This window comes from Pristiophorus japonicus, chromosome 15 (genome assembly GCF_044704955.1).
Source record: "Pristiophorus japonicus isolate sPriJap1 chromosome 15, sPriJap1.hap1, whole genome shotgun sequence".
Taxonomy (NCBI): Eukaryota; Metazoa; Chordata; class Chondrichthyes; family Pristiophoridae; genus Pristiophorus; species Pristiophorus japonicus.
Window position 1 is genome coordinate 35,869,561 of NC_091991.1, and position 27,039 is coordinate 35,896,599.

The 27,039-nt window shown below is 47.7% G+C and overlaps 1 protein-coding gene and 1 long non-coding RNA gene across 3 annotated transcripts in view; one reads left to right on the forward strand and one right to left on the reverse strand.

Annotated features, from left to right (window-relative positions):
- cped1 (cadherin-like and PC-esterase domain containing 1) overlaps positions 1-27,039 on the reverse strand; it is a 373,997-nt gene that overhangs the window by 326,299 nt on the left and 20,659 nt on the right. The window lies entirely within an intron of this gene.
- Positions 13,749-26,515, forward strand: LOC139281451 (uncharacterized). Its single transcript, XR_011596879.1, has 3 exons — positions 13,749-13,925; positions 14,881-14,997; positions 26,365-26,515. It is a non-coding gene; the product is annotated as an uncharacterized lncRNA (long non-coding RNA).

Here is a 27,039-nt window from a genome sequence, read left to right on the forward strand (position 1 = left end):
TGTGGGAGGCCGGCCAGGAATGAGTTGGAGTAGTCAAGTCTAGAGGTAACAAAGGCATGAATGAGGGTTTCAGCAGAAGAGCTGAGGCAGGGGCAGAGGTGGGCAATGTTACGGAAGTAGAAAAAGGCGTTTTTAGTTATGCCACGGATATGTGGCTGGAAACTCATTTCAGGGTCAAATATGGCATCTAGGTTGTGAACAGCCTTGTTCACCCTCAGATTGATGCTAGGGAGAGGGATGGAGTCAGTGGTTAAGAAATGCAGTTTGTGGCGGGGTCCAAAGATAATGGCTTCAGTCTTCCCAATATTTAATTGGAGAAAATTTCTGCTCATCCAGTACTGGATGCCGGACAAGCAATCTGACAATTTAGATACCAAGCAGAGGTTGAGAGAAGTGGTGGAGAGGTAGAGCTGGGTGTCGTCAGTGTACATGTGGAAACTGACTCTGTGTTTTCGGATGTTATCTCCAAGAGAATATAAGATGAGTAAGATGCTCCTCATAAATCATCATCAAATAAATTTGGGTGTGGACAATGCTGGCAAGGCAGCATTTATTGCCCGAGGGCAATGAATTAAATTCCCCAATTTCCCCAACTCTCAACGTCTAGGTTGTTACTCAAATACCATAACCATTAAACTACTGCAAACATTATCTTTGATAAACTCATCAACCACCATTTATACAGTGCATTTAATGTAAAGGCACATCCCAAGGCAATTTCCAACTCGGAATAAAGAAAATGGACACTGAGCCAGAAGGGGAAAGGTTATGAAGGGTAACAATGAGATGGGTTTTGAGGATGATTATAAAGGTACGGAGAGGTGGAGAGACTGAGAAACTTAGGAACTTAGGGAAGGATTTCCAGAGAGTAGGACCAAGATGGCTGAAAGCTGTGTCACTGATGTGGGGCAAAGAACGGGGAGAAACGGAGCATTCAGGCAGGAAGATAAGCTTAAAGGAAACTGTGGAGATAGGGTACAGCAAGGTCATGGAGGGAGTTATAGCTGAGAACAAGAATTTTGAACAATATTCTGGCGGATGGGAAGTCAGTATGTCAGCAAGAATAAGGGTAGTGGATGAGCAGGACTTAATGCAGGACAGGATTTGGAAAGCAGAGTTTTGCATAATTTGGCATTTATGCAGCATGGAACAAGGAGGGCAATAGTAGTGGAGGAAATAAGGAAGGGATGGAGGTGGGCAATGTTGCAGAGATGGAACTAAGTGGGCTTGTTGATGGCTAGTATGTGGTGACTAAAACTCAGCTCGGGGCTTAACACAGGATGTTAAGATTCTGAACAGTCTGATTCAGCCTGACAGAGTGGCTAGGAGGAGAATGAAATCAGTGACAAGGAAGCAGAATTTATGGCAGGGTTGAAAAGCAATGGCTTTGTTCTTCTGATATTAAGTTAGAGGAAGTTGTGATATCAGACAAGAACTCTGATAGTCTGATAGCATGGAGGTAGAGCTGGGTATGACAAGCTTACAAAACTGATCCTGTGGCTGCAGATAATGTTGCTGAGGGGCAGCTTGTAGATAAGGAAGAGGAATGGGCCTAGGATAGATTGTTGGGAGTCCCCAGATGTGACTATGCAAAGCAACAGAAGAGAAAATATTTCTGGAGCTACTCTGGGTATGCTTGGACAAATTGAAATTGACTCGAGCAAGGGAAGCCCCATGGAGCTGAATGATGGAGGAGAGGCGAAGTCACAATCACATAGCATATCAATTAAGACTTTGGCTAGGCTCATTTCAGTTCTGTGAAAAGGATATAAGCCAGACTGGAGAGATTCAAACAGGGAGTTTCAGGAGAAATGGGCAAAGAACCTTATAAAGGAAAGGAAGGTTAGAAAATGAGCAGTAGCTGAAAAGGACCAATGAACTGAGGGGGATGGGGGCAACAAGTGAAGAGGGGATCCAAGGGTCTCGTGCATGAGAAGAGTTGAAGAGGTTGAGAGGGGAAGATAGGATAAAAGCTGCAATTAGGAGCTCTGAGCTAGTGTGGGTGGGAGACATGGGGAAGGTCAGAGAGTTAGGAAAGATGTTGTAGCAGCACAAATGGTTCCAATGTCGGTGTCAAAGAAACTTGTGAGCTTTTCACATTTGGTGTTTGAGTAGAGAGTGGAGGGTACAGGAGAAAATGGGTTTAGGTTGATTCGTCATGGAAAAAAGAAGCCTGAGGTTGTCCTTGTCCTCCAGGATAATCCTGGAGTAAAAGACAGTTTTAGCTGAGTAATGGAAAGCACAATAATGTGTGACATGGTCAAGCCAGTCTATTGCTTGATGACTAGGCCAGTTGTACACCAGATACAATCAGGTTTGTGGCTCTCTGACTTGGAGAAAAAGGCTATATCAGGAGAAGCAATAGGAAGACCATGATCGACTGGTTGGAAACAAGGCCATCGAAGGCAAAGCTGAGAGAACTGTTAAGCAAGCCAATAACAGAAAAGTGGGGGGAAGGAGGGTTGGGTGAGTTTTTTCCATGGCAAGAATAGTGGAGTTGGGGGACAGGTAATGGAATGTAAATAGTGAGAAAGATAAGAAAGCGTTTGAGACCTCGGATGCAGAAAGAATATGATAGATGATGAGGTCATGGGAAAGCCAAGTATATGGAGTAAGGGAGTTTATTTAAAGTGTAAGATTGAAGGAAAACTGGAGGGAATTGATTTTCGAGGAGAGGAGACTGGAAGAATTAAGATATAGTTTGAAATCACCAAGGTTGAGGAGTCATCGAATACAGAAGCTGAGGGAAGAGAAGAGAGTCTTCTCATTAAGGAATTCAGTTGAAATCTGACATTTGATACAGGTAATATTTGATATTTTCTTTCTTACTTCCAGTTTTTCCCTCTTTCTCTATTCTCCGGAAGGCATTGATTTCCTCACTGGGCTATGTTTCCAGAAGTGTTTGTCGCCCTCCTGTACAATGTCCAAATCAGATTCATTCAGGCAGGCTATGCAACTGAGGATAGCATCATAGCTAAGAACCTTATAAAGGAAAGGAAGGTTCTATCCTTGCTAGACATCTACACAGTGCATTAACAGTAGGGGCTGCTATATAATAGGAATAGGAATAGTAACCCAGAGGGAAAGCTACATAGTCCTCATGGCTGCGGAGTTAAGATCAGCTTATTCAACGCTGACAGGGGATAAAACCTGGAGCTATTTTTTGTTCATTTCTGTTTACTATCAGTCTTGCACACACACTTACTTTTTCATTCTGTTTTACACTCAAAGGAAAATATACTTCTTAGCATAATATAGGGTAAGTAACAAATCACCAATCAGCTTTCAAAATAATCATCATGAACATATGCAGTGCAGATGTTCTACTAAATTCCTTACACACTCCCATTATCCAACCTTATTTCTTGATAAACTAGGAGACTGAACCATACCTAAGAAATAAATGTGCACTTTAATGTGCACTGAAAATGAAAATCAAGCGATTGTACAATCTAAAACAGGAAAATAAATATAAATAAGACTGGAAGGGAAACACATTGCTTACTGCTATCTATATATTTTCTTCTTATATTTTTCACATTCCATTTAGATTTGGGAGTGAAATACATCCTATTGATAATTTTACTGAAAAAGTCAGCATGAGTACAAAATGGGATTTCTCTCTCCTCATAACGAACCATTGGCCCTGAAATTCCGATGTTCCTGGGCCCGTATGAAGTTTGTACGGACTCGGGAAGTCATCGGAAAAGCCAGTTTTCGGCGCGCAATGCACATGCGCTGAAAACCGGCTTTTCCAACCTGTCAAGTTTCTGGCTTGACAGATCATCCGCAGATCGGGAGCGAGGAAATTTGTAAGTGCAAATTTCCAATATTTACGCATACAAATGTCCTCAAAAATCTTGCGCCTGAAAAAGCAGGCGCATAGCCTACTTTTACAGGTGCAAGTGTTTTAAAAAACACAAAGACATATAAAAATAAAGTTATGAAAACATATTTTATTGTTTAAAAACCCTCCCCACAATGGTAAGTTTATTTTAAAAAACTTTTTTTTTAAATCGGGTAAATATATATTTTTTTAAGACATTAATAACTTTAATTTAAATGAATGTAGTGTATATTTTCTATTTTTTAATAGTGGTTTGGGTGTTTGGGGCTGTTTCTCAATCATAGTAATGGAAGTTTAGGACCTTATGGAACTCCTATTACTATGAATGAGTATATACTTTACCTGATTGGCTGCCCAGAGCCATGTGACTCCAGCTCCAGGCCTGCTCACGTCCCGACGTGCACGCGCTGCGACGCGCAGTCAGGAGAGGCCTCAGCATTGGAAAGTCGAGTGTGGGCAGCAGCTTAAGGTAGGTGCATATTTTTTCTCTAAAATGCCCGCGGGAAGGACAAAATGGAATTTCAGGGCCTATGTATTTTTTAAATCAGCAGGAGAAATTTCACCTCCGGAAATCTACCTGTTCTCATAATGAACAATTTGGAAGGGGGTGGTGGGTATGGGATGGGTTGGAGAAGTGAGGTCATGGTTCTTTCTATTAGCAAAATTCCTTTACTACTCCCAAAACTTCAACGACACGTTATTTCTTTTTCTTGATCATTTTAACAGTTAGACTTTTTATTGTCAGTTTTTATAATATGTAAAATAATTGCCTATTTGGTGCTGAGATACATTTAATTCGATTTCTGTTTTAATTTTCTCCACTACTTCATTGCTTGTGGCTTGAAACAAGAACTAAAATAACTCATGTGGAGCATGGTTTATAGTCCTGTGATTATACTGGCATTCTGTAGTCAGACTGTCTGCTTCTTTTCCCACACTTGTTTTTATCTTTAGCACATAGTATTCAAACATAAGTGCTTACTTGCTTTGAAAGATAACAAAACACAAATTTTAAATCATGGATATTTCAGTATTTATAGTTTACAAAAATGTTACTTCAACTGCTATGAAATCTGGCCTTCAGCCAGTAACCATTTCTAATCAACTTCCTGGATGGGCTGGGAGCTGAAAAGCCTTTGGGATAGATCTAAGTTCAGCAAAGAATGCAAGCTAACTTTGTTCATGTGGGAAAAAAAGTTTGTTGTGCCAATATAAACCTTTAGTTGGGACAGCATAATGCACGAGACCTACATTATTTTCAAAAATAGAACAGCAGAGCCACATCTAACTTGCTATTTTGTACTGCCTTATTAGCATAGAATCATTGAAATGTTGGCACAGTAGCACATCATTCAGCCCATGCTGCCCCTGAGCAGCCACCATACTGCACCTAACTACTCTAATCCAATTTCCCTTGGTTTTTCCATGCCCTTTAATATTTTGCATTTTCACATTTGGGTTCAAGGATTTATTTCATTTTCTCTTGAATATTGTGATTGATTTCCACTTCAATAGCCACTTGTGGTAATATATTCCATTTTGAACAACTCTTTGCAAAAAGTGGACTGTTAAACAATGGAGAGCAGAAAGCAGAGCAGCAAGACGACCCTAATGAAGTACTATCCTTGAGGTACGATTGTAGATGGCACGGATAAGAAAGGCTGCCCTCTTTGGAGCACCATCCTATAGGGAAATGTCAGAAAAGCCTTTGTAGAGGTGTTTAAGTAAGTAAAGGCAGCGTCCCACATACATAGGTTATGGGAGCAAGTGAGGAAGAAGAGCATTAGAACATAAGAAATAGGAGCTGGAGTAGGCCATTGGCCCCTCGCGCCTGCTCCGCCATTTAATAAGATCAGGGCTGATCTGATCTTGGCCTCAACTTAACTTTCTTGCCTGTTCCCCATAACCCTTGACTCCCCTGTAGTTCAAAGGTTTTCAGGCCTTAGGAAGTTTGCCTATGTAAGAGTGGCTTGAATATATTTATTTAGCATATATGATCAACAACAATACTTACATTTATATAGAGCCTTTAACATAGGAAAACATCCCAAAGCACTTGTATGATCATTGTCATGTATCTTACATTATTATATATAACTGTATCTTAACATGCTATACATGACTGTAATAAGATATGACCTGTAACCACCAGCTAACCTTACCACCAGGGGTGCACTTGCAAGAGACAGGTATATAAAGACAGGTCTCAGGCAAGTGCAGCATTCCAGAGCTGTGAAATAAAGGTGCAGGTCCAGAGTGACCTTGACTTCACTACATGCCTCGTGTGAATCTGTACTGAGGGGATAGTACTTTACAGTGGCGACGAGTTACGGGATTACAGAATCCACAGAATGGCGAAGAACGGATCAGATGAAAAGTATAATGCTGGGGACAATTGGGAGGACTTTATAGAAAGGCTCCAGCAAAGCTTTGTAACCAAAGACTGGTTAGGAGATGACAAAGCAGACAAGAGAAGAGCCCATCTCTTGACTAGTTGTGGCTCGAAAACATACGCTTTAATGAAGGATCTGCTGGCACCCGAGAAACCAGCAAGCAAGTCGTTTGAAGAATTGAGTACACTGGTAAGAGACCACCTGAAGCCAGCGAGCAGCCTACACATGGCCAGACACAGGTTCTACAACTACAGACGCTGTGTGGGCCAGAGCATACCCGACTTCGTGGCGGAACTTCGGAGGTTGGCTAGTTTATGTGAGTTCTCCGATGAACTGAGGAGAGAAATGCTGAGAGACATTTTCATTGAAGGAATAGGCCACGCAGGCATATTCCGAAAGCTCATAGAGACCGAGAACCTGAACTTAGAGCAGCACTGGTTGCAAAGACATTCTTGGTAGGGGAAGAAGAAACGAGGTTGATTTACAATGCAGGTACGACAACTAACGAAATATCGGAACAAGAAGTTCACAGCATTAAACAAGCTGCTACCCCCACACATAGACAAAACCAGGAGAACAGGCTCTCGACAGCAGGCAGTGGCAACAGAAGCCATCAAGGGCCACAGGAACGGCCGTTCACACCTCATCAACCCACAATGCGAGCAATCAACTACAAACTGAGAGAAGCTCAAGAGAGATCAGCCAGACGCAGCTCATTCTTTGCAAGCAGTCTGTGCTGGAGATGTGGGGGTGGGCACTCGTCAAGGCGATTTCATCAGGCTGTTTGCAGGAACTGTGACTATACAGGGCATTTGGCCCGCATGTGCAAAAAAACGGCAGCTCAGCTGGTATACGAATCGGATGGGTCGGAAAGCGGACCAGAATACGGTGGGGACAGTACCCGGGACACCGATGTATAGCGGGTCAACACAATCAATGGCCTCTGTTCCTACAACAGGACGCCTCCTTTAATGATGAGGGTCCTACTCAACGGGATACCTGTCAACACGGAGCTGGATACGGGAGCGAGTCAATCTTTCATGGGCGTTCAACAATTTGAACAACTGTGGCTGCATAAAAGAGACAGACCAAAACTCACAAGGGTCGACACCAAACTAAGGACCTATACCAAAGAAATCGTACCAGTCTTCGGCAGCGCCATGCTCTCTGTCACACACAAAGGGACAGTGAACCGACTTCCCCTGTGGATTGTCCCCGGAGACCCCCCAGCACTGCTGGGGAGAAGCTGGCTGGCAAAACTAAACTGGAAATGGGATGATGTCCATGCCATGTCATTAGAGGAACGGACCTCCTGCTCAACAGTTATAAAGCGATTTGTACATCTCTTTCAGCCAGGTGTGGGCACTTTCAAAGGGGCCAAAGTCAAAATCTACATCACACAGGATGCTAGACTGGTCCATCACAAGGCCAGAGCTGTACCCTATGTGATGAGGGAAAAGATTGAACACGAACTAGACAGGTTTCTGCGGGAAGGCATTATATCACCTGTGGAATTTAGCGACTGGGCAAGTCCCATCGTCCCAGTCATGAAGCCTGATGGATCCGTACGAATCTGTGGGGACTACAAATCTACCATAAACAGAGTCTCCCTACAGGACCAGTACCCGCTGCCCAGAGCGGAGAACTTATTTGCCACATTGGCTGGAGGTAAACTTTTCTCAAAACTAGACCTCACATCTGCGTATATGACGCAAGAATTGACCGAGGAATCCAAGCTACTCACCACCATCAACACACATCAAGGCCTTTTCATGTACAATCGATGCCCATTCGGCATCAGGTCGGCAGCTGCCATATTCCAGCGCAACATGGAGAGTCTGCTCAAGTCCACCCCGGGGACAGTTGTATTTCAAGACGACATACTTATCACGGGCAGGGACACCGACTCCCATCTCCGTAATTTGGAGGAAGTACTAAAGCGGTTGGATTGGGTAGGCCTACGAGTCAAGAAATCCAAGTGCCAGTTTCTCGCACCTGAGGTTCAATTTTTGGGCAGAAGGATTGCCGCTGATGGAATCCGCCCAACAGAGTCCAAAACAGAAGCAATTCGCCTGGCACCCAGACCCCGGAATGTCTCAGAACTGCGCGCCTTTCTTGGGCTACTCAATTACTTTGGGAACTTTATGCAGAACTTAAGCACGCTGCTGGAGCCTCTCCACGTGCTACTCAGGAAGGGATGCGATTGGTTTTGGGGGGACGCCCAGGAACGCGCCTTCAATAAGGCATGCAACCTTCTGTGTTCCAACGGTGTTTTGACTTTCTTTGATCCAGGTAAAAAGTTAGTTCTCACATGCGATGCGTCAGCGTATGGGGGCGGGTGCGTTTTGCAACATGTCAATAGTGCGGGCAAATTACAACCCATAGCTTATGCCTCCAGGTCACTTTCGCGGGCGGAGCGCGGGTACGGAATGGTAGAGAAGGAGGCGCTCGCGTGCGTGTACGGTGTCAAAAAGATGCACCAATACCTTTTCAGGGCCAAGTTCGCGTTAGAAACCGACCACAAGCCCCTCATGTCCCTCCTATCCGAGAGCAAGGCAATAAACGCCAACGCCTCGGCGCGAATTCAACGGTGGGCACTCATGCTGGTGTCCTACGACGATACCATAAGGCACAGACCAGGCACAGACAACTGTGCCGACGTGCTCAGCAGGCTACCCCTGGCGACCACGGAAGGGTCTGACGAACAGGACTGTGAGATAGTCATGGCAATCAATGACTTTGAGTCCACAGTTTCGCCCATGACGGCTCACCAAATCAGAGCCTGGACGGCCAGCGACCCCACGTTATCCTTAGTAAAAAGATGTGTCCTAACCGGTGACTGGGCAGAGGCTCGCGATGCCTGCCCCGAGGAATTAAAACCCTTTCACAGGCGTGAGCTATCACTTCAAGCAGACTGCCTGATGTGGGGCAACCAAGTAGTCATGCCTCTGCGAGGCAGAGAGGCATTTGTCCGGGAGCTCCACCGCGAGCACCCGGGGATCATTCTCATGAAGGCCATAGCCAGATCCCACGTCTGGTGGCCTGGTATTGACGCGGACTTGGAGCTCTGCGTCCGAAGGTGCACCATTTGTGCCCAACTCAGCAATGCCCCCAGGGAGGCTCCCCTGAGCCCCTGGCCCTGGCCGACCAAATCGTGGTCACGGGTGCACGTAGACTATGCAGGCTCATTCATGGGAAAAATGTTCCTCGTAGTTGTTGATGCATTTTCAAAGTCGATCGAATGCACCATTTTAAACTCGAGCAGAACCTCCACCACTGTGGCGAGCCTCGCAACCATGTTTGCAACGCACGGAATCCCTGACATATGGGTCAGTGACAATGGTCCGTGCTTCAGCAGCGCAGCATTCCAAGACTTTATAATTGACCACGGCATAAATCATGTCAAGACGGCACCATTCATGCCGGCCTCCAACGGCCAGGCGGAGAGAGCAGTGCAAATCATTAAACAAGGCATGCTTAAAATCCAAGGTCCCACGCTGCAGGGTCGCCTGTCACAACTGCTGCTGGCATACAGATCTCGTCCGCACTCATTGACTGGGATCCCCCCCGTGCAACTGTTGATGAAAAGGACTTTAAAGACAAGGCTCTCATTAATCCTCCCAGACATGCACGAAATCGTTGAGGCAAAGCGCCATAAGCTGACTGAGTACCATGACAGAATTTCGAGGGGGAGTTGGAATGAGATAGGGGACAAAGTTTTTACGCTAAAATATGGCAGGGGTCCCAAATGGCTTGCAGAGACAGTAACGGGCAAGGAAGGAAACAGGCGTACAAATGGACAATGGCAAAACCTGCCGGAGGCATGTAGACCAAGTCTAAAGCAGATTTACCAACAACACTGCGGAACCAGAGGCAGACTACAATGTGGAACTCGCACCACACCTGGTGGACAGACAGAGGGAACAACCTGAGGAAAGGGCAATCCCAACAGACAGCCCAGGCGAGTCAACAACAATCACACCAATCGAAACAGACAGCCCAGGCAAGATACCAGTAACCACACCCAAAGAAAAACAGACACCAAGGCTAACAACTGAACCACAATTCAGACGCTCCACGCGAGAGCGTAGACCACCTGAGAGACTGAACCTATAAAGACAATAAGACCTTGGGGGAGGGTGATGTCATGTATCTTACATTATGATATATATAACTGTATCCTAACATGCTATACATGACTGTAATAAGATATAACCTGTAACCACCAGCATACCTTACCACCAGGTGTACAAGAGACAGGTATATAAGGACAGGTCTCAGGCAAGTGCAACATTCCAGAGCTGTGAAATAAAGGTGCAGGTCCAGAGTGATCTTGACTTCACTACATGCCTCGTGTGAATCTGTACTGAGGGGGCAGGACTTTACAATCATGAGATGCATGGCACAATGATCCGGATTTTGCAGTGGTAATGGCGACGAAACATTGGGGCCAAGTTTCGGCCTGAGTTGCTCCTGTTTTTTTGGAGCAACTTATTTAGAATGGAGTATCTTAGAAATTGCAATTCTCGGCATTTAGTTTGCTCCAGTTCTCGTCAGTTAGAACAGTTTCAGTTTGGAACAGATTTTTTTTTCAAAAGGGGGCGTGTCCGGCCACTTACGCCCGTTTTGAAAGTTTAGGCAGTGAAAACATACTCAAACTAACTTAGAGTGGAGAAAGTGTAGATTTTTGTACGCTCAGAAAAACCTTGTCTACACTTAGAAAATCAGGCGTAGGTTACAAGTCAGGCGTAGGAAATGGGGGGTGGGGGGTTTAAAGGGAAGTTTACAAACATTAAACACTTCAGTTTTACAAATAAAGAGCCATCATCAATAATAAATGATAAATACATCAATAAATCAAGCAATAAATCAATCAAAAAAAATTAATAAGAAATAAAAAAAATTTAAAAAATCAATAAATAAAACATTTTCTACTTACCGACTGCAGCACCGGGAGCCCTCCAACAGCGTGCTGGGACGGCCTGCCCAGTGTGTCTCTGTCAGTGCCTCTATCTCTCTGTCTGTCTGTGTCTGTGTTTCTGACAGCGAGGGGAGGGGAAGGAGTGGGGTGGAGGGGAGGGGGAGGAGGGGGGTGGAGGGGGGGAGTGGAGGGGGGTGGAGGGAGAGAGGGGGGACAGGGGGAATGAGGGGCGGAGGGAGAAGGGAAGGAGGGGGGAGGGAAAAGGGAGGGGAGGGAGAGAGGGGAGGAGAGGGGAGGAGGGGATGGGAGAGGGGAGGGGGAGAGGGGAGGAGAGGAGAGGGGGGGAAGAGAAGGGAGTGGGGGAGAAAGGAGAGGGAGGCTGAACGGGCCGGGCCCAGCCGGGCCCAAGACTTCGGGCGGGGCCCGCCCCAGCACTGGATTTACAGGTAGGTGGCGTTGGGTTGGGTCGGGTTTGGGGTCCGGGGTCCGGGGCGGGGGGGGGAGGCGGGGGAGTTGGGAGCGCGGGTCGGGGGGAGGTCGGGGGAGGGGCGGTGTCGGGTCGGGTTGGGTCGGGTCGCCGGGGGGGGTGGAAGGAGGTCTCGTCGGGGGGGGAGGGACGTCAGGTCAGAGGGTGGGGGGGGGGAAGCGCTGGTTGGGCCGGTGTCGGGTCGGGTCCGGGGGCGGGGGGGGGGGGGAGGGTGGGAGCACGGGTCAGGTCGGCGGGGGTGGGGGAGGGAGGTCGGGTCGGGTTGCGTCGGGTCGTGGGGGGGGGAAGCGCTGGTCGGGTCGGTGTCAGGTAGGGTCCGGGGGCGGGGGTTTGGGAGCGCAGGTCAAGTCGGGGGGTGTTGGGGTTAGCAGGGATTGGGTCCGGTCCGGGGGCGGGGGAGGAGCGTCAGTCGAGTTGGGTTGGGTCGGGTTGGGGGCGGGGGCGGGGGGGGGGGGGTCGGGTCCAGGGTCGGATCCGGTGGTGGGGGGGGGGAGCGGGAGTCGGGTCCGGGGTCGGGTCGGGTCCGGTCCGGTCCGGGGGGGGAGCGGGGGTCGGGTCCGGTCCGGGGACAAGGGGGCGGGGGGGTTCGGGTCCGGGGTCGGGTGGCGGGGGTGGGGAGGTAGTCGGGTTGGGTCGGGAGGAAGCAGGAGCTGGCCGTGGGAGGTGCAGCCTGATCCACGCAGCCCCAGTGAGGCCATTCGGCCAGGGCTAGGGACTGCGTGCTTCGGGCCCCTCCCACACAGTTTTGGGCACCTGGAGCTACTGCACATGCACGCCCACTGTAGCGCGCATGTGCAGAGGTCCCGGCACTGTTTTCAGCGCAGGGACCTGGCTCCGCTCCCCACAGCTAGTGCTGTACCGCGCCCAGCTCCAGAGGACCTGCAGGGAGCCGGAGAATCGGTAAGTATTTTTTAGGCGCACTTTCTGGCGCGAAAAATGGGCGTCCAGGTCGGAACTGCGCCGTTCTAGGCGCGGCCCGAAACTTGGGCCCATAGAATCATACAACACAGAAGGAAGCCATTTGACCCATCGTGTCTATACCAGCTCTCTGTTCTTTCGCACTCTCCTGTTCTTTCCCCACAGCCCTGCAAATTTTTTCTTTTCAAGTAACGATCCAATTCCCCTTTGAAAGTTACTATTTAATCTGCTTCTACCACCCTTTCAGGCAGTGCATTCCAGATCGTTACAACTCCCTGAGTATTAAAATTTCTCCCCCTTCTCCCCTGGTTTTTTCCCAATTATTTTAAATTTGTCCTGCCAGTGGAAAATGTCTCTCCCGATCCACTCCATCAAAACCCCATAGAATTCCAAACACCTCCATTAAATGTCCCCTCAACTTCCTCTGCTCTAAGGAGAACAATCCCAGCTACTCTAGTCTCTGTCATTTTCTGCCATTTTCTAACACTGGATACAATAAAGTAAAATAATTGAAATATAACTAACCACAGAACAATTAGTAACTCACACCATCTGTGTATTTTTAAAATAACTTGGAATCTATTTAAGGGTAGATAACTGTAGGGGAAGTGTTTTAATTTTATAAGTATTTGCTCTTTTATGTATCACAAAGTTACTCGTGCTGAAACTCAAAATACTGGGACCTTAAGTAGATCCTGAAACAGCCGATCAGGATGCCAGAATGAGAATGTCATGTAAAATAAATTAGGACAGCAGCAGTTTTTAAAATAAATTGTTCTTGACGTGTGAGCAATGCTGGCAAGGCTGTAGTTATCATTGAATCATAGAATAGTACAGCACTGAAGGAGGCCATTCGGCCCATCGAGTCTGCCTCTGCGCTTTCCTCATATCTCTGCAATTTTTTCTCTTTCAAGTATTTATTAAATTCCCTTATTCCCTTATTACTTATCCTTAGCTGCCCTGAGAATGTGGTGGTGGTACCTCCCCTTGAATCACAACATTACTATTGGTGACGAGTCTTCCACGATGGCATTACATAGAAAATTCCAGGATTTTGATCCAGTGATGATGATGAAATGACAGTATCTGTCCAAGTCAGGATGGTATTTGACTTGCAGAGGAACTTTCTGGTAATAGTTTTCCTTAATCTTACTGCTTTGTCCCTCTAGGTCATAGGGCTGTTAACCTGGAAGGTGCTGTTGAAGTAAGCTTGATATGTTGCTCCAGTGTATCCTATAGATGGTGCAGTTACAGTACACTGGTGATGGAGGAGATGAATATTGAGTTCAGTGGTGGAGTGTCGATCAAGTGTGCTCAACCTATGATCATATTGATCTTCTTGCAGCTGCACCCATCCAGGTGAGTGGGGAGTATTCCACCACACTCCTAACTTGAGCCATGTAGATGGTGGAGAAGCCTTGAGGGGTCAGGACGTGAGCCACTCATCACAGACCTGCTCTTGAAGCCATGGTCTCGATGTGGCTGGTCCAGTTAAGGTTCTGGTCAATGGTGGCCCCCAGTATATAAATGGTGGGGGTCTCAGTGATGGTGATGCCATAGAAGGCCAGGAGTAGGTGGTTGGGCCTTTTCATGCTGGAGATAGTCATTTCCTGGCACTTATGTGGTGCGAACATTACTTGCCACTTGTCAGCGCAAGCCTGGATGTAAGCCGGATCCTGCTATAGGCTGGCATAAACTGCTTCATTATTGGAGGAATTGTGAATGGAACTGGACACTGTCGATCTTATGGCAAAGGGAAGGTCATTGTTAAAGCAACTTGAAGTTATTTCTGTGAATTTTGAAAACCAAGAGCCAAGGCAAGCTGGTCTTTCAAGTTTCAAATTTCACAAATACAATCTTCCAGTGTTAAAATTCTTCTAACTGCCTTCCAGGTGCACAGTAAAGTATCTGTAACTGTGTAAACTGTTATTTTGCAGTATAATTATGGGGGGTGATTTTCACTGAATACTTTAGGTGTAAAGAAGTAAAGAGGTGGCCAAGATGGGGTCATAAGCTGAAATGCAGGTTTAACCCATGTTTAGTACAAGATGCCATCTTGGAAAAGGTGTTGAACCCAGTGCTGGAAACGGCTGGCCGGAGGCTTGTTAAATAGTTGACTGTCACTTAAACTGCCTGCTAGCGCTCATTAAAGTAGCTGCACACCATTTTGGTGGCTAGCGATTCAATTAACGCCCTCTCCTAACAGCGACCAACTGTTTGGGAGTAAACACGGCACGTCGATTTCAAGCGCTACTTAAAGGGATACTCACTACTTAAAGGGATACTTATCATTTCATGGTCATTGTTGCTATAGTTGTGAAGAGGACCTCTGAAACACATCGGGAAACTTTTTGGGACACTTTGTCAAGACTTCACCAACACTTGAGCAACAATTATTCTGAAAATTCTCTGAGGACTTCACCTAAAAAGGGTAAGTGCTGTGCTACTCCACCTTATAGGAGTCACGAGGAGAAAGGGAGTGCTTGGTTATGGGCATCTTGCTAGGGTTCCCCCTTGGTCTAGACAAGGAATGGGAGAACATGAGGCCAAAGCAGAGCAGGACCAGCTGCTGCCAGAGAGAGGGACAGGAGGATGAGGAGGGTGAAGTGGAGTCCTATCCCCCTGCGGGTACAGGACATCCCTCTTCCTCTGGACAACTTCCACTAGAACCTCCAGTTCCGCATCCGAGAATTTGCGCGCCATTTCCCTCAGTCCCTGAGCCATCCTGCAATGAGCTGCTTTATGTCAGCCAGAGCGCTCCACACCTTCAGTGGAAGTGCATGCAAGTAGCCCACATATACTGCTCCACAAAAAATGCATCTAATCATCACTTGAGTGGTAAACCTGCAGGTTTCTGCTTAGCACCTCCAGGCAAGTTCAAATTATGGTAATCAGCAGTTAGGACCAAAATTGTGTGATAAATTTGGACTTTCAAACACGTGTGTCTTATTAGCACTGCACTCATTTAGCGCCTGTTTGCATCCTTTGGCCAAAATAACCACCGTGGACTTTCCCCATGACTTCCCATGCTGCAAGTCCTGGGGGTAGAACCTCCACTTTTGTGGTTATCGTGAGCGATATGTCCGACGTGGGCGTTAAAAAAGGGTTTTCATATCGCTGGCTTCTCGTCCATTCTCAAAGCACTTAGTTTCCATTTTTGAAAATGGGTGTTACCACGAGCGATATAAAATGAGCGATAGCGTTAAATTTTTTTGACCTTCTGCCATAAAGTGTGGCCATCCTCAGCAACGGCATGGCATGGCAGGGATCAATGCTGGGACCCCAACTGTTTACAATCTATATTAATGACTTGGAAGAAGGGACAGAGTGTAACGTAGCCAAGTTTGTTGATGATACAAAGCTGGGAGGAAAAGCAATGTGAGGAGGACACAAAAAATCTGCAAAAGGACATAGACAGGCTAAGTGAGTGGGCAAAAATTTGGCAGATGGAGTATAATGTCGGAAAGTGTGAGGTCATGCACTTTGGCAGAAAAAATCAAAGAGCAAGTTATTATTTAAATGGAGAAAGATTGAAAGTGCGGCAGTACAGCGGGACCTGGGGGTACTTGTGCATGAAACACAAAAGGATAGTGTGCAGGTACAGCAAGTGATCAGGAAGGCCAATGGTATCTTGGCCTTTATTGCAAAGAGGAAGGAATATAAAAGCAGGGAAGTCCTGCTACAGTTATATAAGGTATTGGTGAGGCCACAATCCTGGAATACTGCGTGCAGTTTTGGTTTCCATATTTACAAAAGGATATACTTGCTTTGGAGGCAGTTCAGAGAAGGTTCACTAGGTTGATTCTGGTGATGAGGGGGTTGAATTATGAGGAAAGGTTGAGTAGGTTGGGCCTCTACTCATTGGAATTCAGAAGAATGAGGCGATCTTAGCGAAATGTCTAAGATTATGAGGGGGCCTAACAAGGTGGATGCTAGAGAGGATGTTTCCACTGATGGGGGAAACTAGAACTAGAGGGCATGATCTTAGAATAAGGGGTCGCCCATTTAAAACAGAGATGAGGAGAAATTTCTTATCTCAGAGGGTTGTCAATCTGTTAAATTCGCTGCCTCAGACAGCTGTGGAAGCTGGGACATTAAATAAATTTAAGACAGAAATAGACAGTTTCTTAAACAATAAGGGGATAAGGCTTTATGAGGAGCGGGCGGGGAAGTGGAGCTAAGTCCATGATCAGATCAGCCATGATCTTATTGAATGGCGGAGCAGGCTCGAGGGGCCATATGGCCTAGTCCTGTTCCTAGTTCTTATGTTCTTATATTCTAACACTCGATTCCTGCGATTCAGGAGGTCAAGGGACATCATGACATGCGCAGAAGAGGAGGCAGAGAGGGAGCTCAGAGGGATTGAAGGCGTGTCTGGGTGTGGTGTAGCTGCTTTGGGAGAAAGGAGGGAGACTTTAGAGCTTCACAGCAAGTAGGTAAACAAAAAGTAGCTGTTACCAGCCACATATTTGCCCGAATTTGGCCTATAATGGAGAGAGAGGAGGAGGCATCACAGCACACTGTGGAGCCTGACACTGGAGAGAGCAGTGAGGTGGGAGAGGAGCACATTGGAGGGATCTCGGACGAGGCAAATGCCTCCCTCCTGCAGGAGGTCGAGTCACGCTGGGTTGTGTCATGTATCCTACATGGCTACTGTTGGTACTATCACAAGGTGTGCCACCAGAGGGCACAGCAGTGGGAGACTGTACAGGTGTGCCTGGCCTAGTATAAAAGGCAGGCCACCAGGTGTGATCCTCACTCTGAAGTTAACAAATAAAGGACTTAGGTCACTACAGTTCAAGTACAACACATTGTCTCGTGGAGTCATTATTAGAGCATCTAAGGACACAACAATTGGCGACGAGATTACAAACTTTCACGTGCAAATGGCTACCCTTGGTACATAGAAACAGAGAAACATACATAGAAAATAGATACAGGAGTAGGCCATTCGGCCCCTCGAGTCTGCACCACCATTCAATATGATCATGGCTGATCATTCACCTCAGTACCCCTTCCCCGCTTTCTCTCCATACCCCTTGATCCCTTTAGCCGTAAGGGCCATATCTATGTACATTGCAGCAGTTCATTGATGGTGATGATTGGGAGGCCTTTGTGAAGAGGCTAGAACATTTCTTCACAGCAAATGATCTGGCAGGAGATGACCCAGTCACATTGGCTGATAAGCGCAGAGCTATCTTGCTAACCAGTTGTGGGCCCACCGTCTATGGCCTCGTCAGGGACTTGCTGGTACCAGGGAAGACAATGACCAAGATGTACGAGGAGCTTGTAACCCTGATCCATGAGCATCTCAAGCCCAAGGAGAGCATACTCACATCCAGACAGCGGTTCTATACCCACCGAAGGCCCGAAGGCCAGGAAATTGCGAAATACACCGCAGGCCTCAGGAGGTTGGCGGCACCGTGCGAGTTCGGCAACCACCTCAACGAAGAACTGCGGGACACTTTTGTCATTGGAATTGGCCATGAGGGCCTTCTTCATAAGCTACTGTCGGCAGATACCACAGTCACACTGCAAAAGGCCATCTCTGTGAGCCAGGCATTCATGACCTCGACCTGCGGCTCTAGGCAGATGACTCACCCTCAGGACAGAGTGGCGCCGTTTAGAGGCTGGACTGTAGAGCGCAAACCCTCTCAGGGAAGAGAGAACAGGCCCATGAGTCCCTTAACTTAGAGTCCGCCGAGGGGGGATAATCGAGTAGCACCATGATGGTGTTGCGGAGGGAATCATAGGGCTCACCAGTGCCGCTTTAAAGACTATGTATGAAAAGGGCCACCTCCAGCGAATTTGTAAGAGAAATATGACTCACTGTGTCGATGAAGAGTCTGCAGATGGCCATGAATCCAGCACGGATTATGAAATGATAGGCAGAGAGGCAGATCAGCCCCACGATGAGGTACATAGCATGTTTACCTGCACCACCAAGTGTTCCCCGCTGAAGATGGAAGTCAAGATAGATGGCGTTGGCGTTCCAGTTTTCATGGAAATGGGCACAGGGGCCAGTAATGAATCAAGAAGCCTTTGAGAGGCTATGGGACAATCAAGCTGAATGACCCAAGTTGGTCCCGGTTCAGGCAAAGCTGCGCACCTACACTGATGAAATCATCCCAGTCGTTGGTAATGTGAATGTAAAGGTGCTCCATGATGGCGCGGTGCAAAAGTTACCTCTGTGGATTGTTGCAGGTGATGAACCAACGCTGCTCGGCAGAAGGTGGATGGAGAAGGTCCATTGGAAGTGGGAGGACTTCACCCCTCCAGCGATCGCTATCCTCTGCGCTGAGGCAAAGCAAGCCCTCACTTGAGGGTGGACCCGACACCAGAGAGCAGACCAGCACAGCACCCGAGGCACAGACCGCTCAGCACCACTGAGTGGAGATGATCCAGCTGAGACGACCCGAAAGCACCTTCCAGGCTCCAGTGGCAGAACTCCGGAGGAAGAAAATCGGATCCAGAGGCGACTTCTCAGCTTCGGAGGCAGAACCCGGGGAGAAGAGGATCACCGCAGTCGACATCGTGGATGGAGGAAAGATGGCGCCCAAACCATGAGGTGAGGCGCTGAAGAAAAAGATGGCCGCGGCCAGACCACGAGGTGCAGCGCTGATGGAGCAACACGTGGCACCAAACGGAGAAGAGGATTGGAGTAAAGCAAGCAAGGCTCTCTTAAAGGAGGCTGCAACCAACTACAACTAAAGGGACAGTTCCACACACTCAAGCAATGTAATAGCAACTGTGAGTTAGAGATAAAATGTGTAATTGATCATGTAAAATGTATAATTGATGATCTGAATTGTGCACATGCAACCAGCGAGGAAAAGTCGTGTGATCGCGATTGGACCCACAGAGTGTCCATCATAAGTAATGAAAAGTTGTGCGATGTAGGATTTCAACTGCACGCAGCCAATGCAGCGGGCAGACACCCATCGGGAGCACACAGGTCCAGCGAGCTACCATATGCTGTAGCCTGCGTCCCGGGGACCAGAGTCATGCACCATGGAGTGTGGCCACAAGCAGCCAACACACACGAGCTGCTGAGCAAGCGATCTCAGCAGGGCAACGGCACCGGTATTGATACCCTGCCCCTGATCGACTCCACCTCTCAGGCACCCAATGGCACCAACTGCCACGAGCCTGAAAGAGCAAACTGTGCTAAGGTGCAGTCCCCAGACCCCATCGCCACCAAGGCCATACCCATAAACGAAGAGTCACCCGCCACGGTTCCCCCAAAGGGACTGGGACCAGCCCAAACCAAACAACGCCCAGGCCAGCGAGTCAGCAGCCCCCTGTGCACTGCTAGATGACAGCTCCTCAGGGAGCAGCAGCGATCCAGAGCACACAGAAAGGACCGGGAGGTCACAGGCATCTGTGAACCGGTCCAACGCTAGGGACCACGGCAACAGCCCCAAGAGCAGGCAACTCTAGCCAACCGGGTTCCCACTGCCAGCACTGGGCACTGCACTGCCACCAGACTGCAGGGACACAATCCAGCAGCTCTGGAACTAGTTTGTCCTTACGCACCGGTCACTGCATCAATAAGGTATCTCACCAGTCTAATGTACTTGTCTCACAACGGAACCATAAATGTAATGCAAACCTGTTTTCCTGAACTTGAATGTATATGAATGCAACGAGCCTCCAACATAATCTATATGTGGGGGCAGGGGGAGAGAATAGAGTGGTCAGGGATACACACACAAACAGCAACCACCAGCAGTCTATTGCACCAATCACTCACCCTAGATTGAAATGACGTGCCTAGTGTCAACCAGATAGAGCCCACATAGAGTGAAGCCCAGAGCACAGTCAATGCAGAGGCGATTTGCACTAAAGGCTCAGGGGAGAGTGATGTCACTTATCCTACATGGCTATTGTTGGTACTATCACAAGGTGTGCCACCAGCAGGCACAGCAGTGGGAGACTTGTAGGTTACCTGTACAGGTGTGCCTGGCCTAGTATAAAAGGCAGGCCACCAGGTGTGATCCTTACTCTGGAGTTAACAAATAAAGGACTAAGGTCACTACAGTTCAAGTACAACACATTGCCTCATGGAGTCATTATTAGAGCATCTAAGGCCACAACAGGGTGATTTGACACAGGGAGGGCGTGGGAAGCCCATCCCAAAGGCATACCAGAAGATATGGACCGAGATAGCAGAGGTGGTGTCATCGGCGACCAACGAGATGCGTGAGGGCAACCAATGCCGCAAACGATGGAACGACCTTGTGGGATCCGCAAGAGTATTACATTGCATGGCTGTATAATGTGGATAAATGTGAGGTTATCCACTTTGGTGGCAAAAACAGGAAGGCAGATTATTATCTGAATGGTGACAAATTAGTAAAGGAGAGGTGCAGCAAGACCTGGGTGTCATGGTACATCAGTCATTGAAGGTAGGCATGCAGGTACAACAGGCAATAAAGAAAGCAAATGGCATGCTGGCCTTCATAGTGAGGGAATTTGAGTACAGGAGCAGGGAGGTCTTGCTGCAGTTGTACAGGGCCTTGGTGAGGCCACACCTTGAGTATTGTGTTATATATGAATAAAGAGTCTGACTGGATACTGTGAGCTCAAAGTAAAGTGTGACCTTAGTCTTTTATTGCAGGTCTCATGAGTGTGAGGCCTGTGAGGCCTCCTTAAGTACCTGTGCTCCCAAGGGATTGTGGGATCCCTTGGGACTCCAGGGGATAAGCCCTCGGGTGGCTGTACAAGGTATATACAAGGTTACATACATAACAACACTCCCCCCCCCCCCAAAGTCAACAGTGTAACTATTTACAAGGTGAGTCGATCTGGGGCCTTTCTTTCCCTGGTTGATCGTCTCAGTGCAAATGCTGGTTTTGGTGAATCATCTGTTGGGCCCTCTCTGGGCTGCTGTGCAGCTGGCCTTGCTGGGCTGCCTGGTGTGGTGAGTCCTGCTGGGCTGCTGCGGGTGATGGGTTCTGCTTCGTGGCCAACCGCGGTGCCGGTTGTTACTGGAGTGTATGTTGGGGGGTCAAAGAAGGTAGGGTCCATAGTGGGTTGCTCAGGATAGTCCATTAATCTGAATTTCAAGTGAATGAGTCCATTTGAAAGTTTGACCCGAAACACCCTGCTCCCCTCTTTGGCCACAATAGTGCCAGGAAGACAATTGGGACCTTGTCCATAATTCAATACAAATACAGGATCATTGATTTCAATTTTGCGTGACACATCAGCGCTATCATGATATGTACTTTGTTGAAGTTGCCTGCTCTCTACCTGTTCATGTCGATCAGGGTGAACTAACGAGAGCCTTTTCTTAAGTGCCATTTTCATGAGCAGTTCAGCGGGTGGAATCCCAGTGAGCGAGTGGGGTCTTGTGCGGTAGCGAAGCAGAACTCGGGATTTGCGAGTCTGCAGTGAGCCTTCAATTACCCTCTTCAAGCCTTGCTCTCTCTGCCTGACCATTGGATGCTGGTTTGAATGGGGCAGATGTAACATGTTTGATCCCGTTACGGGTCATGAACTCTTTGAACTCGGCACTGGTAAAACATGGCCCGTTGTCGCTCATAAGGACATCAGGTAGTCCATGCGTGGCAAACATGGCCCGCAGGCTTTCAATGGTGGCAGCGGAAGTGCTTGGCGACATTATCTCACATTCAATCCATTTGGAGTAAACATTTACAACCATTTTACGGTTTGGAAGGCCAAGACCATAAACTTAGTGGAGCCTCCCTGCGTGCATTGCTTAACTGCGAGCATGTGTTACCTCTGTGCACGCAGGATTCTAAGTCCGCATCGATACCGGGCCACCACACGTGGGATCTGGCTATCGCTTTCATCATTACAATGCCTGCGTGGGTACTGTGGAGGTCACTGATGAAAGTGTCTCTGCCCTTCTTGGGGACCACTGCCCAATTGCCCCACAGAAGGCAGTCTGCCTGTATAGACATTTCATCTTTACACCGCTGGTACGGCTTTATCTCTTCCTGCATTTCCACTGGGACACTGGACCAGCTCCCGTGAAACACACAATTCTTTACTAGGGACAGTAAGGGGTCCTGGCTCATCCAGGTTTTAATCTGACGGGTGATTATTCACTCTCGAATGCTTCCATAACCATAACTAAATCTGCGGGCTGCGCCATTTCCACCCCTGTGGTGGGCAATGGCAGCCTATTGAGAGCATCGGCACAGTTTTCTGTGCCTGGCCTGTGGCAGATGGACAACGTGAACGCCCATCTCTGGATGCGGGCCGATGCGTTAGTACTAATCCCCTTACTCTCAGAAAACAGGGATATTAGTGGCTTATGGTCCGTTTCCAATTCAAATTTTAGCCCAAACAGATATTAATGCATTTTCTTTACCCCATAGACTCATGCTAACGCTTCTTTTTCAATCATGCTGTAGGCTCTCTCAGCCTTAGACAGACTCCTGGATGCATAAGCAACCGGTTGCAATTTCCCAGATTCATTAGCTTGTTGCAATTCACACCCGACGCCATATGACGACGCATCACATGCTAGTACCAAACGCTTACATGGATCATACAACACAAGCAATTTGTTTGAGCATAACAATTTTCTAGCTTTTACAAAGGCATTTTCTTGGTTTTTGCCCCATACCCATTTGTCTCCTTTATGCAGTAAGGCGTGCAGTGGTTCTAACAGTGTGCTGAGATCCGGTAAGAAGTTACCAAAATAGTTCAGGAGTCCTAGAAACGACCGCAGCTCCGTCACGTTCTGTGGCCTTGGTGCGTTCTCGATTGCTTCCGTCTTCGAATCGGTGGGCCTGATGCCATCCGCCGCGATTCTTCTTCCCAGGAACTCCACTTCAGGCACCAGGAAAATGCACTTCGAACGTTGCAACCTGAGCCCCATGCGGTTGGGTCGATTAAGAATCTCCTCCAGCTTCTGCAGATGCTCGACTGTGTCCTGACCTGTAACCAAGATGCCGACCTACTTCAGTAAGCTTTTCATGTTTCTCTGGAATATCGCCGCGGCTGATCAAATTCCAAACGGGCATCTGTTATAAATGAAGAGACCTTTGTGCGAGTTGATGCAGGTGAGGCCCTTCGATGATCCCTCCAGCTCCTGCTTCATGTAGGCCGAGGTCAAGTCCAGCTTCATTAATGTCTTTCCTCCCGCCAGCGTAGCAAAAAAGTCATCAGCTTTTGGTAGTGGGTATTGATCCTGCAGGAAGAAACGATTGATAGTTTGTAATTATCACAGATTCTGACGGTGCCATCTCCCTTGAGGACTGGGATAATTGGACTGGCCCACTCGTTGAATTCGATCGGCGAAATGATGCCCTCTCGTTGCAGCCTGCCCAGCTCAATCTCCACCCTTTCTCTCATCATGTACGGTACTGCTCTCACCTTGTGATGGATGGGTCGCGCCCCCGGAATCAGGTGGATCTGCACTTTTGCTCCTTGGAACTTCCCGATGCCTGGTTCGAATAGCGAAGGGAACTTGTTTAAGACCTGAGCACACGAAATGTCGTCAGCGGGCAAGAGCGCTGGGTCGTTGTCCCAGCTCCAGCGTATCTTTCCCAGCCAGTTGCTGCCAAGCAACGTGGGACCATCGCCTGGTACCACCCAGAGTGGTAGCTTGTGCACCATTCCATCATAGGAGACCTTTACAGTAGCACTGTCGATTACGGGAATCGGTTCCTTTGTGTAAGTTCTCAGTTTCGTGCGAATGAGGGTCAAGACTAGCCTTGAGGCCTCGATGCACCACAATTTTTCGAAAGTCTTTTTGCTCATAATGAACTGGCTTGAGCCCGTGTCCAGCTCCATTGACACCGGGAATCCATTTAATTCAACCTTCAGCATTATCGGGGGACAATTCATGGTGAATGTGTGCACCCCATGTACCTCTGCCTCCTTGGTCTGAGGTTCTGGTTCGTCGTGATCCGCCATGGATCTGTCCCCCTCTGCAACATGGTGGTTTGCAGGATTAATAGGATTTGCAGCTCGCCTGCTCATACGTTGGAGGTCTCCCATTGCTCCACAGCCCTTGCAAACGTACCCTTTGAAGCGGCATGAATGGAAACAATGATCACCCTCACTCCCGCAGCGTCAACAAGGTATTAATGGCCTTGCATTCATCACCCTTGATGGTGGACTCTGAGACATTTGCGGATGTGCAGCTGCAAGCAAGTGGGGCCTGCCCTGTACGTTGCGATTTGAAAACAACATCACTTTGTTCACAGTCCTTGTAGCAACACTCGTGTGCTGAGAGATTTGCTTAGTATTGTCACTGGTGGCAATGAACGCTTGGGCTATCACTATGGCCTTACTCAAGGTTGGGATCTCTACAGTGAAAAGTTTGCAAAGTATTACTTCATGGCCAATACCAAGTACGAAAAAGTCTTTTGAGCACGTGCTCCAGATGTCCTTCAAATTTGCAATGTCCTGCAAGACGCATTACTTAGCACGGTGACATAACTCGCCACTTCCTGACCTTCAGACCTTTTGTAGGTATAGAACCAGTACCTCGCCATCAGAACGCTTTCCTTCGATTTCAGATGCTCCCAGACCAGTGTGCACAAATTATCATACGATTTCTCTGTGGGTTTCGCTGGAGCAAGCAGATTTTTCATGAGGCCATACGTTGGTGTCCCGCAGGCAGTGAGGAGAATCTCCCTTCGTTTGGCTGCGTTCACTTCTCCTTCCAGCTCGTTGGCAACAAAGTATTGGTCGAGTCGCTCCACGAAGGTTTCCCAATCATCTCCCTCTGAGAATTTCTCCAGGATGCCCACTGTTCTCCGCATCATTGGGTTCGTCATCTGTATCTCGTCGCCAGTTGTTATATATGAATAAAGAGTCTGACTGGATACTGTGAGCTCAAAGTAAAGTGTGACAGTCTTTTATTGCAGGTCTCCAGAGTGCCTCTCCATCCTGTGAGGCCTCCTTAAATACCTGTGCTCCCAAGGGATTGTGCGATCCCTTGGGATTCCAGGGGATGAGCCCTCTGGTGGCTGTACAAGATATATACAAGGTTACATAAATAACATATTGTGTGCAGTTTTGGTCTCCTAATCTGAGGAAGGACATTCTTGCTATTGAGGGAGTGCAGCGAAGGTTCACCAGACTGATTCCCGGGATGGCAGGACTGACATATGAAGAAAGACTGGATCGACTAGGCTTATATTCACTGGAATTTAGAAGAATGAGAAGGGATTTCATAGAAACTTATAAAATTCTGACGGGATTGGAGAGGTTAGATACAGCAAGAATGTTCCCGATGTTGGGGATGTCCAGAACCAAGGGTCACAGTTTAAGGATAAGGGGTAAGCCATTTAGGACCGAGATGAGGAGAAACTTCTTCACTCAGAGAATCGTGAACCTGTGGAATTCTCTACCACAGAAAGTTGTTGAGGCCAGTTCTTTAGATATATTCAAAAGGGAGTTAGATGTGGCCCTTATGGCTAAAGGGATCAAGGGGTATGGAGAGAAAGCAGGAATGGGGTACTGAAGTTGCATGATCAACCATGATCATATTGAATGGCCGAATGGCCTATTCCTGCACCTACTTTCTATGTTCCTATGTTACATTGATTTTCATGTACTTATGTATTTACATAATTTGATTTGTAACATTCATGAGTGACTATAATCAGATGTGAGGTCTTTTACTTTTACCGGGAATGTTTTACTCAAAGCCTGCGGTCATGGTGTACATCTTTAGGTAAAGAATGGTAAATTTCATAATAATCATGATTACATCTGTCGGTTATGTGTTGTATCAGTCTCTGTGAAAGTACCTAGTAACGATATCATGCAATGATATCGTGCAATGTCGTCCTGTCACCTTTTACAGAAGAAGCTCTCAACGATGAGGTCCGTGCAGAGGCGAACGAGTGGGGGGGTCACCAGTCCCCAGCGACATCACACAGATGGAGGAGCGTGTGCTCACACTCGTGGGGAAGCACCGCCGGACAGCCACGGTCACATCTGCAGATCCTGAAGTGATGCCATGTGAGTAAAGCTTACACCATTGCGTGATGTAAAGTCAATAGATGCCACACCCACTCATATCCGAACAATCATATATGATAGATGATCTCTATAATTGTCATAGAAATATTGATGGCCTAATGAAAATCATTGGAATGCAAAAGTGTTGATGGTCATGAAATGTGATGTCAGCGATGATTTTGAGAGCGATATTGCTTTTAGAAACATAGAAACATAGAAAATAGGTGCAGGAGTAGGCCATTCGGCCCTTCTAGCCTGCACCGCCATTCAATGAGTTCATGGCTGAACATGCAACTTCAGTACCCCATTCCTGCTTTCTCACCATACCCCTTGATTCCCCTAGTAGTAAGGACTTCATCTAACTCCTTTTTGAATATATTTAGTGAATTGGCCTCAACAACTTTCTGTGGTAGAGAATTCCACAGGTTCACCACTCTCTGGGTGAAGAAATTCCTCCTCATCTCGGTCCTAAATGGCTTCCCCCTTATCCTTAGACTGTGTCCCCTGGTTCTGGACT